This window comes from Oreochromis aureus, linkage group 6, assembly GCF_013358895.1.
Source record: "Oreochromis aureus strain Israel breed Guangdong linkage group 6, ZZ_aureus, whole genome shotgun sequence".
In the NCBI taxonomy this organism is placed as follows: domain Eukaryota; kingdom Metazoa; phylum Chordata; class Actinopteri; order Cichliformes; family Cichlidae; genus Oreochromis; species Oreochromis aureus.
Window position 1 is genome coordinate 39,103,291 of NC_052947.1, and position 11,760 is coordinate 39,115,050.

Consider the following 11,760-nt stretch of genomic DNA (forward strand, 5'->3'; position numbering starts at 1 on the left):
TACAGACTATACAAAAGTTGCAATTACAGATCGGCCAGCAGGGGGCGACTGCTTTGGTTGCAAAACAACTTCCGATTAATAAATGGGGAAAACAGCCCCCAGCTCCCTCTCTCTGTGACCTCAGTGAGATCGCAGTTCCTAGTTTTAAAGTCTCAGTGAAGGACATTTTATAAACCATGGATTTGTCGGTCGCAGGTTGTTAGCCAATCAGTGTGGCGACTTTGTTTTCCCAGTCAAACTCACCCCTTGCTTTTCAAAACTCCAAGATGGTTATGGCTGAAAACATTCGGCTAACCAATGGGTCATGTTACATCCATCTGTTCTGGGAATCCATCCTACCTCACAAACCATCCTACCCATTGTTTCTGCACATGACTGTGTGCAGAAACAATTAACTTCATTTTTTTAAACCATTGTGAATAATTCTTATGGTTATGATTAGGGTTAGGGTTTGGATTAGTCAGAAGTCACCATCAAATTATAATACGGGTAGAACAATTTGCCAAAGTAGGACGGTTTCTTAGAACACCATCTTTTATATACAGTCTGTAACCCCAACCTATGAGACAGAAATGAACTAAGACCAAAAATTCAAGTTGCTCTAATGAGCACTTGAGGCTGAATCCAAACCAGATTGTATCAGATTAATACAAATATTTGAAGTATCACACAGCACTACCTTTACTTCCACTAACTGGAGTCACTGAACTGGACCTCTCTGTCAGACTTTTAATGGAAATATCCAACAAATAATTTGACTTGCTGTCCAGTAAAAGTGCATCCAAGAACTTCATGCTTCAGTTTTTGGTGGCTGATTTCTAGTATTTATTAGCCTGTTAGCACTAATTAGCATCTGTTTGTGCCGTTGCAATGCACTTGTAAACGTTATATATGCACCTTCCTAATAAAGCTTATTACTGTATTACTGATGATTTTACATTCCAGCCTATTGTATAAATATGGCCACTTCCACCTCAGTCAAAATGCTAATAGTGAGGCTTTAGAATGTAGAGTTTAGAAACAAATGGGCGACATCATAGTGACTACAATTAGTTCTTCATATTAGCATGTTTCTGACATGGAAAGATAGGTTAATATTACCTTGCAAGTAATATACATGGTGACTTTTTATAAGCTGAGGCTCATCTTAAATACAGGTAAGTAGAAAAATGGACGAGCCAGCAAGCCACAAAGCTAATAAGATAATTTAACTGACAAAGACTTTAGAGTTTATATAAGTCTATATTTAGAGTTATATTAGAACATCGAGCTGCACAACAGCCTGTGTTAATTGTATATTTATTTCCCCACCTCACTGGTTATTGGCTTCCAGGTGCCACCACAACTTTAAATAATAATCCTGAAAATCCTCTTGTTTAATATCTCTGTACAGAAGGACCAGGTGCATCATGGACAGTCCATCACAGGACTTTTTACAGTGTTTCTATTAAATGCAGTGGAAACATAAGGTGAACAGTGAAATGGAATCAGAATTGCTGTTTACTACGTTTGAGCAGTGGGTGAAAAAATAGGATGGGTAAAGACATTTATGTTTATTTCGCAGTTTAACAAGTCACCTTCTTTGGCGCTGTGACACCAACGCTGTGTGCGCCACTGCTTTTTAGCAGCACTCTGGCTCACATGTTGGCTAATCAGTGTAATTAAAGTTGGGCGAATTCATGTGTGTCAGTGGTTTATAGAGTGGGTGTCTCCCATCACTGGTGTTTCATTGAATTATGTCTCTGACACTCCCTGTCTCAGTCGTCGCAGACAAACTCACTCCCCACCAGCTTCCACCTGCTGTTTGCAAAGCATTGATTGATGACCCATTTCTCTCTGTCGGTTTTCGTGTTTCATCAGCAGAAAAAAACTACCAGTGAAAACCCTGCACTGAGGGCAGGGGACAAGTTCTATTTCATAGGTGTTAAAGCTTCCAAGTGAGTCCTAAACCTCCCTTATATTCATATTGAAGCTGTTATAATACATCCAGTATTGTGCTTTTTGCTTCTGTGCCCACATGTCAGGCTGGAAAACTCATAATGTTGCCTTCAAGTACCAGAGAGAGAAAGTTAGTGACAAAAAATAGCTACAAAATAAATTACATTAACCTTCCAACTGTAAACAATATAAAGCTACAGGAGCCACTGTGATATCATCCACTGAATAGTGAAATCCATTTTAAATCCATTTTTGTGTCGTGCATTTGGATCCTTCAAATTATCTCATCTTTAAACTTACCATTTCCCCCTGTGCACTCGATATACAGGACCAATACAGAGTGAACATTTTGAGAATGTCTTAAATGCTTTTCATTTAACTCATATATATATATATCACCATTTTTTTTCCCTGTAGTTCTCAGACTTATTCAACCCTGCCACCAAAAAGAACGCTTCAGGAAATCATTCCTGCCGTTGTCTGTGAGAGTGTACAATAACTCATATTTCTGTGACAGGTGAACACACCTGTCTGGCAAAAGAGAAGAATGCAATTTGTATTACTTTCTTAGTTTGAGCAAGAGATTAATGCAGATCAGTATTATTTTTTTAGTCTTCTTTAAGTTAACCTCATTTTTATTCATTATTTTCTTTGGTTTTTCTCACAGGATAAGGCCCTCACTATGTGCCTGTGGCACTTACTATCACTTCACTCACTATCTATCTATCTATCTACCTATCTATCTATCTATCTATCTGGCTCATATGTTCCAAAAAATGACAAATCAGTGCACTCTTTTACTTTGCAACATGTACTTTTTGACTCTCACAGGTACTTATAGTTACCTTAAGTAACCAGCTGTCATACCTACAGTGACAGAAAATGAATTTTATGCGAGTGTAGTTTAAATCAATGCGATGGACTACAAACAGATAATCCATCCAGCTTCTCTCTGAGCTATAGTGATCACGTTGCCTAAAAGTGGTAAGATCTAGCTGAAAAAACAACAACACAGAAACACTCAAAATGCTAAAGTTGAAGCTTGAAATAGGTTGAGTTCAGAAGTGAGCTGATGACTTCAAAGTGGCTGTCAAGTACAAATATGTTTGAACACAGCCAACAGAACTCCTTTCACTTTTCCTTTATTTGTACAGAAAACTGCAAAACAAGATATCATAATAACTGACAACTCAAACTGGTAACACAGGTCCCAGTCGCCCAGCCAAGTGAACACAAACACACAGGATGTGCTAAAAATAATAAAGAGAACTGGCTCTACTGCATTACAGTGACTGACATCTTCCATCACAAGTCATTTCCAGCATCAAAACCAGTGTGTAATTGTGTCACTGTCGCTCATCAATATGCATACCAGCAGATCCCATTCTTAAAACTGACTCATGCCGGAATCTGTAAATGTGTGGTGACGCAAGTTATTGAAGTTCTTAAATACATAGGTGAGCGCATAGGAAACAAGGAGTGGCCGCTAATCCACTCCAAACGTTCCATAAAACGTCGTGTTTCGAGCGCGCACACCTGGGTCCTGCTGTTGCTGACTTATGTCAGACTTGGAGGAGGTGTTGAGTTACTTTTTGAAACAGGACGGTGGTGAGTGGTCTTCCCCCGTGGCTCACGAGGAGCGCTGAAGGCAACGCGAGTTGAATTCTTGAGAAGTTTCCTGAGAAGACAACCTGTTACCTGAACGGCAGCCGACTACTTCTACTCCCTCTCCGGCCTTTCATCTCCTGGAGCGTGCTGACAAGCATCGCACATCCTGTCTGCCCTTACACAAAACACCAAGCAAACACCTACCTGAGCCAAAGGCAGACACACCCAAGCAAGAGCTAGCATATGTGTACAGTAACACACACACACACACACACACACACACACACATGCACATGCACGCACACATGCACAGGGGTGCAGAAACAAGCAGGGACAGAGTGAAACTAAACAGATGAGTGAAAAAGAGAGCTTGTAAATACACCCACATATCACACTGCTCTGACAACAACATTTGTGTTGACTGATGATGAGTGATGAAAAGTGATTTAGGACACAGATTCAATCAAGCAGAGCTGAATACAAGATTGGCTCTAGACTTCTATTTTTTATCCCTTTGCTTTGCATGTAAAAACTTCCTGTTGCATGTTATTTAACATCGCTCTTGCTCTGAGGTGCACGGCTCAACTTTTAGCCAACAAAAAAAGTAACTCTGATAAAATTACATCTGTCTGGGTCTGTGGTTCTGTAAGTGGGTGCAAATAAGATGGTGTAAACCACGCACGTTCGAAGATTTCATTAACTTATCAACATGGTGTCTGGGCACTGTGATGGATTTCAAGTTGCGTGGACACAAGACCCAACCTTTACCTCACCTATGTGAACACAGACACACACACACAGTGCCAGGCGGCGGGCCTCATCTAAAGCCACGCAGGCCAATTTTGTAAGCCGTGCCATGTGAAGCGGAGGGCCGGCCGGAGAAAAATGAGGGGTGTTAAGGGACGGAAACAGCTGGTGAGAAGCCCAGAGCATATTAATCTGAAGGGGGAGACAGGATGGCAGCAAAAGAGGACGTCTAATAAAACATGGTATTAAAGGTGTGTGTGTGTGTGTGTATGTGTCTGTGTGTCTTCCTGGAGGATTACTGGTGAGTTATTGCAAAAAAAAGTTGGGTGTCTGTGTCCATGTGGCTACTACACATTTAAAAACTTTCTGCATCCTGCATTCAATCTGTGAGCATTTTGGGGGGACCGTGTGCTCCGTTTAAAGCTGTTAGGAAATCTGTGATTATCTCATCCGATAAATCCAGCAAGGGAATTTTTAAAAACATTTTTACAACCACACAGCACACACACAAAAAAGGGGGTTTTGAAAATTAGATAAAATAAAGCAATCCAAATTTTCTCTGAGCAATTAAAGTTCCGGTTAAAAGGCAGAGGTGGAAGATGGGAGGGGAAGCTGGGCGGCATCAGTCGCACAGACAGTAATGACGGCGCCACTGCTGTTTAACAATCAAAGATGGGAGGCGGGGGCTCGCGAGGAAGTCTGTCCTTGAAAAATACAGGTGTTCGGTACAATCAAAGCTCAGCTTGCAGAAATGACTGGGTTTGAAGTTGAAAGGGGAGGCAGGAGGGGAGGGGGGGCCGTGGTGGTGAGTGAGTCCATGCATGAGAAAAAAAAGTGAGTCAGAAGACAACTGTGGGCTGGTCTCTCCTCTGGGATTTTGAATAATTAACAAGGATAAGGAAGTTGACTACTAGGTGCTTACTGTTTACTTTGCTTGGATTTTTTGTTGCATGTGGAGGGGAAGTGGGGCTTTAGCTGGCCTAGCTCTCTGGAGGCTGGCGTGTTCGCAGGAGGATTTGTCTGAGACACGAGTGTGGTTCCCGTGGGACTAGAGGCAAGTCAATCAAGCCACAGGCCAGTAAGTCGGAATCAGAACCAACTTAATATTGTGGAAATTCTGTATACAAAACACGTGTTCTTTAAGGAAAGTCCCACACTGAAATAAACTCACACACTAACTGCGAGCCCCAAAATTCCAAGACTGCTGTCTCATGTAAACTGCTTTGACCTTCAGAAAGCTCAGAAAACTAGTTCCTGCCTAATTACTGTAATTAAAAATACAATAGATGCTAACAAGCAAGAAACAGAATGTTGATACGGTAAAATAGTTATAATACATATAGTAAGAACCACTTACAGACATAAAGAAACTGTTTTTTTAGTACAACGTATGTGTTAGATACTACAAACTCCAACATGCAAAAATGACAGTCTGTGGGGATTACCTTCTTTATTTTATCCTCCTCTAAGCCCTAGGCTAGTTTTTAAAATTCCCACATGAAAAAAGAAAAAAAAAACATTCCCGAATTGAGGCTCCAAAACCGTGAGGCCAAATTTGAAATCTCGGGCTTTAAGGATAACAGAGAGTTCAGAGAAACATAAAAAGACTAAATGACTGTATTAAAAGTTTATACTTTTGCAACATAATCATTTCTACCTCCACCAGTCAAAAGTCACAAACAGGTTCTTGAGTGTATCTCTGCCAGATTTGATGCAATAGTCAAAAAACACCCTGATTTAAATCAAAAGTCTCACATTTTATAATTAAAATAAAACTGTAATACTTTAAGCTAAATTAACTAGATTTTTATTTACATAAACTATAAAGAAAAAAACTAAACAAGCCCATTCAAGCAGACCACAGCATGATTAGATTAACTGTGTATAAAACTGCATCTCTGTTGGACACAAGCCCCAGAGATTTTTACATCCATTTTCTTCCACTTATTCATTTAGAGTGGAGTTTTGTCTGGAGCCTATCCCAGATGCTACAGAGCGAGAGGCAGGGTACACCCTGGACAGGTCGCCAATCTGTCACAGGGCTAAGACAGAGACAGACAATCATTAACAGTCATACCCAGAGTTTATTCAGAACCACACCTTTGGACTATGAAAGGAACCTCAGTTTCTGGACAGAACCCATGTCTAAAACACAAAACACCACATAGAAAAGAACCAGCCGGTGGATTAAAACCCAGGCCTTTCTTACTGTGAAGCAATGGTGCTAACTACCACACCGCTACCTTGGTTATTTAACCGTAACCGTAAAACCTGAACCATAAAATAACAGCCAAGAAATACAGGGTTGTTCTTTTTTTCTGACCAAACAATTAAAAATGTGTTAAATATCATTTTGCACATATGAGTTATAATTTGTATCATTTTTGCAACATCTGGCATTTTTATGCATTTGGGTTTTTCAGAAAAAGAATAATGACATCAATGATGTCGAAGTCTGAAAAACTCACAACAGCTCATGCATTAAATATGATCCATTTGGCATGATGGGGTTAAAGCCAGTGTACTCGTCGTCCCAGTCCCAGGCACAGTAAATGGGGAGGACTGCATCAGGAAGGGGATTTTAGCCAAATCACACATGCCAATCGTCAAGAAGGAGATTTTCATGCTATGTCAGTTGGGATTTGGGTTAACAATGGCCTCCTCTGATTGTGTCGACAACAGAGTGCAGTGGAAACTGTGCTACTGTTGGTGAAAAACCAAATATGAGGAAACGGGGAACGCATAGCTAGGCAGCATTGGTTGGAAGTCTGTAGGATGACTTTTAAAATCAAGAAGAGGAAACAAGTGAAGAGTCAAGGATTAAATGGTGGAAGCTGAAGATGGAAGAATGTTGTCTAGAGTCCAGGAAGAAGTTGAGACAGGCTCTGGGTGGTAGTGAGGTGTTACCAGTGATTAGGAAAGTACAGCTGAAGTGGTGAGGGGAACTGAAAGAAGACGTGTGGTGTATCGTCTGGATGGAGGAAAGAGAAGAAGTAGACTTGGTGGTGAAATCAGGAAGTTTAGGAAAGTATTCAAAGGACAAGATTAGCAAAGAAAATGTGGGATAATCAGGGAGAAAAAGAAAATGACTAGGCAGCATGATTGAGCTGCCTAGTCATTGTGCAGCAGGTTAGGGTGATTAAGGACAGAGATGGAAAGGTACTAACGACTTAAGAGAGTCTGCAGAGAAGATGGAAGGAGTACATCGAAGAGTTCATGAATGAAGAGAATGAGAGTGAGGAGAATAGACGGAGGAGAGTTAGTGACTCAATACGTGGAGGAAGTGAGGGTAGCTGTGAAGAGGGTGAAGAGTGGAAAGGCATGTGGTCCGGGCGACATACCTGTGGAGTTATGGAGATGTCCAGATGACCAGATGGTTTGACACAATCTCAGAGAGTGAGAGGGCACCTGAGGAACAATACAGAAGGATAAAGCTGATGAGCCATAACATGAAGACATGTGACAGAGTTGTTTGAAGCTAGGTTATGAGAAGAGGTGACCATCAGCTCAATTCAATTCAATTTTATTTATATAGCGCCAAATCACAACGAAAGTCGCCTCAAGGCGCATCAGTGAGCAGCAGTACAGCTTCATGCTGAGAAAGAGCACTACAGATGTGAAACTTCCTTTGAGAGTGTTGATGGAGAAGATCAGAAGGAGCTTCACTGTGTCTTTGAGGATCTACAGAAAGCATCTAGGATGCCAAGAGAGAAACTGTGGTACGGCATGAAGAAGTCAGGACTGGCAGAGAAGTATGCGCGGGTGGTGCAGGACATGTAGCAGGTGGAATAGAGCCTGGAGAGAAGAGGAATGAACCTCAGTAGAAGCAAGACAGAATACATGTTTGTAAATGAGAGGAGACAGGTGTAACAGTGAAGGAGCAGGGAACAGAGGTGCACAAAGGAGGTGAAGAAGAGCATGCAGGCAGGTGGAGACAAGTGTGGGGGGTAATTTGTGATAGAAGGATGGCAGTGAGAGTGAAAGCGAAGGTTTACAAGTATGGTTTGAAGAGGGTGGCACTGATGAAAAGACAAGAGGTCGAGCTGAAAATGTTCAGGTTTTAACTGGGAGTGAGCAGGACAGACAGAATTAGAAATGAGTACATTAGCAGGACAGCTCAGGCTCAGGAAGACAAAGTTAGAGAGATAAGGCTGAGATGGTTTGAGGAAGAGGAATAGTGGATATATTCATGGAAGTAAAGGAGGGTTGAAGTGACAGAGGGTGATGCTGGGGACAGAGCTGGAGGAAGATCATTTGCTATGGTGGCCCCTACGGGGGGCATTCGAAAGAAGAAGAAGAAGTAGATGTAAAAAGCAGTGTGATGTGGTTGGTCTTTATCTGACGCGTCAAAGGTGCGGCAGTGGCTCAGAAACTCAGTAATAAAGTAAAACATCAACACTGGAGGCGAAGCTTCCTTTCAAGAATGTCTAAGTAACCAAAAATATATTCATGTACACACAGCATAAAGTCACACACATATACATAAAAATAAAAAGATAAAAAAATACGTAAGCAGTGACAGAAATAAAAACTGTCAAACAAGCTATCCAAACACGTTTAAATCATTAGGAGAATTTGTAAGCCCCTGCTTGAAATCTCTCTGTAATTAAATGTTATTAAGCAGTCTCTTTCTAATTGTGCTGCATTGTATTCATGAGGAAATATGCTTGACTATTTAAAGATGTCAGTAAACACCATTTAGGCATGGTGTGTGGTCTTCAGTTTAGTGGCCTGATTTCTTCTATGAGCGTAAATGATACTGAAAGAAATCTGCATTATTATCCAAATTTTAATAAAGATTCATCAAAGCAGGTTTTAGATGTTGCATTGTCCCTGAAGTTACATCAAAATAAAACACGTTCAGATGAAAAAACTGTGAAAATAAGAAGACTTGGGGGCAAAAGCCCCTGATCTTTAAAGCTTCGAAATGTGCTTAAATCTAACAAGCTGTGTCCTGAATCAAGATGTTCTCAGTATTAGTCAACCACTCTGTGCTTCAAATCCATGTCGTGCTTTCGAGCTCGGTGTTTGTAGAACGCTGTTCTAGAGAAAAAGGAGCAGAGAGGGTAGGAAGTCACTTCCCGCCGGCCTGTCTGTGGTCTGTGTTTGTCAGTTGATTTGAAGCTGCTCCACCAACATGCTGTGACAGGAAAGGAATTAACTCAGAGAGGAGACAAAATTTAAAAGAACACCTCAAAGGGAGAAGATGTTAAAAACTATTAAATGTGTGATGCATGTTCAAAGCCACAGACTGAACTTTGACATGTTACAAGAAATGCAACATTTAGCATGTTCTTTAAGGCTTTTGTTTGAGTTTAATCAGCACGTTACAGAGAGACAGAAAAGAGCTTTCAAGTAGATCTGTGCAGTTCCCATGTTTTAGTCTGTGTGTGTGAATGTGTGTGTGAATGGGTGGATGACTGGATATGTAAAGCGCTTTGGGGTCCTTAGGGACTGTTAAAGCGCTATATAAATACAGGCCATTTACCATTTTTACCATAGTCTGAGCCAAACCAGCTTTAGCAGGGTGACCTGATCCCACCTGGCCAAACATGAAGCAACGAGCGAGTGGGTCTGAAACAATGTGCGACACAATAAAGACAGAGAGTCCTTATAAAGAAAAACCTCCACTAACAAACAGGAAATTAAGTGATTTTTAGTATTAAAAGGCACATTTTCTCATACATTCATACAGAGTCTATTTTTATGTATTTCTGCCTCACATCCACACACAGTTAAGCAGTTAAACCTGAGTACCCGGAAAGAACCCACATGGAGACAACATGCAAACCCTGGTTAGATTCACCGTTTTTCTTTAACATTTGGTTTCATTTGTATACATCAGAATTGCGTGGTTAGGTTTAGCTTTAATTATTCTTAAAATATGATGCGTCAGGAGTGACAGCGGCCTCACTTTTCTTGATGACTGTGCGTGTCACCGTGACGTAGGCGTCAGTATTTGACGGCCTGGGAATTATTAAGCAGATCTTACTCATTTTTCCTGCCTTGACCGACGTGCGTCTCTTTATCATTCGGAGCTCACCCACCGACTCTGGGTGAGTCTGCTGCCCAGAATTTAAAATGTACAGAAAAATATGACCATACAACTCCAATATGTTCGAATTTACACTGAATGTCTGTTAAATCCTGTACAGATTTGAAAATCTTACTAATCACTTTTAAAGCGTTACTTGGCTTCAGTGCTGAGCCAGTCGAGGATTTATTAACCCCATGTATGTTTGGGTCTACGATGACCAGTCTTTGCCCCCAACTGTGAATCATAACATTAGATGAAATTTATTTTCTTTAAAATCTCTTTTTATTCTTTTATTGCCATAATTTTTAATTGTAGCAGATTTTGTTTATATTTGACTTCTTTATTCCTCATTATTTGTTTATTCACTTTATCATTTCTGCTTTTCTATCATTCTAGTTTTTTATTTTGATGTTGTAATATATTTTCTTTTGTTTTTGTAAAGAACATTTTAACAGTGTTTAAAAGCTGCTATCAGTTTATTGCTATTATCAATGTTTTTTTTATTACAAAACTCATCACACATACTTCTAGTTATAATTTTTTCATCCAATCAAACTGACAGAGATAAACCTTTATATTAATACTGATTTGTTACAAGTAATAATTATAACCGCATTTATTATTCTTAATTAACTTTATCATTTATTAACTGTGGTTATTATAATATATTTATAATTTGTGATATTTTGATCTAAACACATAAATAAAAACAATGCAGGTTTTTAGGTTTGGACCTCAGGAGGACAAATCTATTTATTTGAATTAACTTCTGTAAAAAATAAAGACAACAGAGACAGATTTTATGTTTTAATGTCTTTTGAAAACTACGACCAGTCAGTCTATAAGGAAGATTTTAAAATAAAGGTGTTTTTCTGGCACTAAAAGACCATTGGGGAAGGGGATGGTTACATAAACACAACTAGTTGAGAGTCTGTCTAAGCTGACTTTACAGAAATGTGTTTAGTTTATTTCTTATTTCAACCACACACAAAAAATCTATGCTTTAATTTTTAAAAATAATTTATGCATGTGATTGTCCTTGGAGAGAAAATCAAAAACGTTTTGGTGTAAGACTCAAAATATTTTGGATGCAGGAGAAAAAGTCTGTGTGTGATCGCCCTACATGTCACGAGTATGTGCAGTCACAGGATTCATGAGCTCATCTGTCTGACTGAAAGGCTGTAGTCCGTCAGTAAACCCGGTCCTGTTTTAATCAGATTGTGACTTCAGACATAAAAGTGATTAAGTTAAACTGCAGTACACATGTTTGATATTTGTGTCAAGTAACAAACTGTCAGCAGATTTTGAATGCTTTGCAGATTATTATCAACGAAGATCAAAGCTTCTGCAGCGTGGAGGGAAAGATCTGGTAGAAGATATAAAGTGGAGCTAAGCTTATTAGTCCATATATGCATTTGTATATGTTTGAC